The sequence below is a fragment of the Anopheles marshallii genome (genome assembly GCF_943734725.1).
Source record: "Anopheles marshallii chromosome X unlocalized genomic scaffold, idAnoMarsDA_429_01 X_unloc_212, whole genome shotgun sequence".
Classification (NCBI taxonomy): domain Eukaryota; kingdom Metazoa; phylum Arthropoda; class Insecta; order Diptera; family Culicidae; genus Anopheles; species Anopheles marshallii.
This window is the reverse complement of record NW_026525794.1, coordinates 7501-12500: the sequence shown is the minus strand read 5'-3', so window position 1 is coordinate 12500 and position 5000 is coordinate 7501. Positions and strand designations below refer to the sequence as shown.

The following is a 5000-nucleotide window of genomic DNA, read 5'->3' as shown; positions in this document are numbered from 1 at the left end:
GTCTTGCAGCTTTCCCGACGTCACGTCCCGCTCCGACGGTTGGGCCCGGTGATGTGCTATCTCCGCTGCCTCACACTCCTCTCTCAGGCGTTCGATTTCTGGAGACCACCAGTACACCTGGGGCTTGCGGTGGTAGGTAGCCCCGTGTACCCTCTCCATAATCTCGTCGCACGCTCGAGTGAGTCCGCCGACCAGCCCCTCCGGAGTGTCGACATGTCCGAAGTGGCCGTGCGTGAGTGCGACGTCGAAGCACTGCCGGTCGAACTGCTTCGTCTTCCAGCGCGTCCCGGCGTGCCTGGCTGTCCCGTCGTTGGCTGTTGCTCGGCTTCGGTGCTGCTGGCCACGTCGCTGGGGGCGCTGTCCAGGAACGTCCACCCCGAACTCGATGTATGCATGATCACTGCCTGAGAAGCGGTTAAGCACGCGCCATGAGTCCGGCCGTGCGATGAGCTGACTGGCAAAGGAGACGTCAACGACGCTTTCCCGTGCAACCCCGTTGCCCCTGAACGTGGGCGCGTTGCCACGGTTCAGCGTCTGCAGTGCCAGCTGCTCCACCACATGCAGGAGCTCCTGCCCCTTCCGGGTGGTGCGCGCACTCCCCCACTCCTCGTTCCAGGCGTTGAAGTCCCCGGCCAGGACTGATGTTGCGTGTCCGACCAGCGACACCTCCACCGCACCGAGGAAGCTTTCGAAGTCTTCGATGCCGCTGCTGGGTGGCACGTAGCAGCTGGCGAACGTTACTCCCGCTATGGTGGCCACCACGAGTCCCGGGACGACGCTCCCCCAAAGCCGTTGAATAGGGTACGCCCCTGTTGCTATTATCGCCACGCTCTGTTCCGCATCGATGGCCCACCGCGGATCATCACAGGGATAACTGGCTTGTGGCCGCCAAGCGTTCATAGCGACGTGGCTTATTGATCCTTCGATGTCGGCTCTTCCTATCATTGTGAAGCAAAATTCACCAAGCGTAGGATTGTTCACCCTTTCAAGGGAACGTGAGCTGGGTTTAGACCGTCGTGAGACAGGTTAGTTTTACCCTACTGGTGTGTGCTGTATGCTGCTATCTTAACGGAATTCCTGTGCAGTACGAGAGGAACCACAGGTACGGACCACTGGCTCAATACTAGTTCGACCGGACTTTGGTATGACGCTACGTCCGCTGGATTATGCCTGAACGCCTCTAAGGTCGTATCCAATCCGAGCTGATAGCGCATCATAAACCCATTAGGTGATCGGAAGCTAGCGGGCTTAACAACCCTCTGAGATCCGTCGGTGCTGCCCCGTGCACACTGCCGTCTCATCCCCGCTATAGCACTAGACTGAGCCGCAACGGGCGGGTGCACGCTGCACGTGGAAGTACCTTATCACAGGGAACCCTGGTGGCTGTGCTCCCGTCGACCGTGGATACAACTAGTTTCGACACCTTCGACCGCCCGCAAACGACGGGACTACAGGCTGGGAGCTGCGAGTTGTAGAGATGCGTTCGCATCGATCCTCTCAGGCGACCCATGCTTGGTGGTGAAGTGGTTAGTTCGTGGAGTATAGGCTTGCTGCACTCGACAAGAGTGCTGCTTGCAAGGCTGTGGTGGTACGTATGGTAGTTGATGAGCATAGGCTTGCTGCACTCGACAAGAGTGCTGCTTGCAAGCCTATGGTGGTACGTGTACGGTAGTTGATGTGAGCATAGGCTTGCTGCACTCGACAAGAGTGCTGCTTGCAAGCCTATGGGTGGTGTGGTGTGTGGTGCATGATTAGCCTTTCAAGGAAGATGTGTCCTTGGGGCTAATCGGTTATTTTTATAAGTCCGGGAAACCTTTCTCGTCGGGATTCTTATCCTAAGCAACCACGAAAGCTTCCAAGAGTTGAAACATTGCCTATCAAGTAGGCCGTACCAGCCCATAGCAAACCAACCAAGATAATCTAACAGGCCAAGATTGGTTGGAGACTTCAAAATGTTGCTAAGTCCATGGCCACCATAAGCCATTTCTATCAAGAAGGCCACGAACAGTGCTTAGCAACCACGAAAGCTTCCAAGAGTTGAAACATTGCCTATCAAGTAGGCCGTACCAGCCCATAGCAAACCAACCAAGATACTCTAACAGGCCAAGATTGGTTGGAGACTTCAAAATTTGGCTAAGTCCATGGCCACCATAAGCCATTTCTATCAAGAAGGCCATGGACAGTGCTTAGCAACCACGAAAGCTTCCAAGAGTTGAAACATTGCCTATCAAGTAGGCCGTACCAGCCCATAGCAAACCAACCAAGATACTCTAACAGGCCAAGATTGGATCTCAAAATGTTGCTAAGTCCATGGCCACCATAAGCCATTTCTATCAAGAAGGCCATGGACAGTTCTAAACAACCACGAAAGCTTCCAAGAGTTGAAACATTGCCTATCAAGTAGGCCGTAGCAGCCCATAGCAACCCAACCAAGATAATCTAACAGGCCAAGATTGGTTGGAGATTTCAAAATTTGGCTAAGTCCAGATTTTTCTACCCTTCGGGAAAACAACCCTAGTTCACCAAGTTGAACGCGAAAAACTGTCCATAGGATACGCACAAAACGTTTATTGAGTTGGTCACCATATGTGGAAATTATGGTGAAAATAAGCCAAGTTCCGGAGTTTTTAACTCACACGAAACCACGAAAAACTTTCATTAGGAAAACTTGGTTGGAGCACCCTACTGCAGAACACACCGACATGGACGAAAGGGTCGACTGGCCAAGAGAAAAAATTTTTGCGGGACCACTCAAAACATCATAGTTAGACCTAGCAAATGATGAAAAGTGAAACCCGCGATCGATTGGAGAAACCTTATTTTACACTGAAAAATTCCACATAAGGAAAATTTGTATGGAGCACCCTACTGCAGAGCACACCGACAGGGCCGGGAAGGAAGGCCCGGTCCAAGAAAAAATTTTTGCGGGACCACTCAAAACATCATAGTTAGACCTAGCAAATGATGAAAAGTGAAACCCGCGATCGATTGGAGAAACCTTATTTTACACTGAAAAATTCCACATAAGGAAAATTTGTATGGAGCACCCTACTGCAGAGCACACCGACAGGGCCGGGAAGGAAGGCCCGGTCCAAGAAAAAATTTTTGCGGGACCACTCAAAACATCATAGTTAGACCTAGCAAATGATGAAAAGTGAAACCCGCGATCGATTGGAGAAACCTTATTTTACACTGAAAAATTCCACATAAGGAAAATTTGTATGGAGCACCCTACTGCAGAGCACACCGACAGGGCCGGGAAGGAAGGCCCGGTCCAAGAAAAAATTTTTGCGGGACCACTCAAAACATCATAGTTAGACCTAGCAAATGATGAAAAGTGAAACCCGCGATCGATTGGAGAAACCTTATTTTACACTGAAAAATTCCACATAAGGAAAATTTGTATGGAGCACCCTACTGCAGAGCACACCGACAGGGCCGGGAAGGAAGGCCCGGTCCAAGAAAAAATTTTTGCGGGACCACTCAAAACATCATAGTTAGACCTAGCAAATGATGAAAAGTGAAACCCGCGATCGATTGGAGAAACCTTATTTTACACTGAAAAATTCCACATAAGGAAAATTTGTATGGAGCACCCTACTGCAGAGCACACCGACAGGGCCGGGAAGGAAGGCCCGGTCCAAGAAAAAATTTTTGCGGGACCACTCAAAACATCATAGTTAGACCTAGCAAATGATGAAAAGTGAAACCCGCGATCGATTGGAGAAACCTTATTTTACACTGAAAAATTCCACATAAGGAAAATTTGTATGGAGCACCCTACTGCAGAGCACACCGACAGGGCCGGGAAGGAAGGCCCGGTCCAAGAAAAAATTTTTGCGGGACCACTCAAAACATCATAGTTAGACCTAGCAAATGATGAAAAGTGAAACCCGCGATCGATTGGAGAAACCTTATTTTACACTGAAAAATTCCACATAAGGAAAATTTGTATGGAGCACCCTACTGCAGAGCACACCGACAGGGCCGGGAAGGAAGGCCCGGTCCAAGAAAAAATTTTTGCGGGACCACTCAAAACATCATAGTTAGACCTAGCAAATGATGAAAAGTGAAACCCGCGATCGATTGGAGAAACCTTATTTTACACTGAAAAATTCCACATAAGGAAAATTTGTATGGAGCACCCTACTGCAGAGCACACCGACAGGGCCGGGAAGGAAGGCCCGGTCCAAGAAAAAATTTTTGCGGGACCACTCAAAACATCATAGTTAGACCTAGCAAATGATGAAAAGTGAAACCCGCGATCGATTGGAGAAACCTTATTTTACACTGAAAAATTCCACATAAGGAAAATTTGTATGGAGCACCCTACTGCAGAGCACACCGACAGGGCCGGGAAGGAAGGCCCGGTCCAAGAAAAAATTTTTGCGGGACCACTCAAAACATCATAGTTAGACCTAGCAAATGATGAAAAGTGAAACCCGCGATCGATTGGAGAAACCTTATTTTACACTGAAAAATTCCACATAAGGAAAATTTGTATGGAGCACCCTACTGCAGAACACACCGACATGGACGAAAGGGTCGACTGGCCAAGAGAAAAAATTTTTGCGGGACCACTCAAAACATCATAGTTAGACCTAGCAAATGATGAAAAGTGAAACCCGCGATCGATTGGAGAAACCTTATTTTACACTGAAAATTCCACATAAGGAAAATTTGTATGGAGCACCCTACTGTGGTCACCATCGGTCGAGTTGGTCGAGACGGGCAAAAAATTTTTTTTTCCATATCGTCTCAAAACATGATTTATGGACCTTGTAAATGTTGAAAAGTGAAACGAAATCACTTTTGGAGCGATGAAAATTTTGTATGGGAGGTCCCTACCCGGAACAAATTTTACTAGTAAAGTCATGATTCCGCGACGAGAAATTTGAAAATGGTCAAATATGGTTAAGATGTCATGTTCATTCCCTACTATGGGGGACCAGGTCGTCACGAAAAAATTTTTTTCTCGACCTGGTCAAATGTGGTTCTGC

At 48.8% G+C, this 5000-nt stretch overlaps 1 pseudogene; it reads left to right on the top strand.

Moving 5' to 3' along the window:
* LOC128717157 (large subunit ribosomal RNA) overlaps positions 1 to 1524 on the top strand; it is a 7663-nt pseudogene extending 6139 nt beyond the window's left edge.
* Positions 1525 to 5000: the final 3476 nt, after the last annotated feature.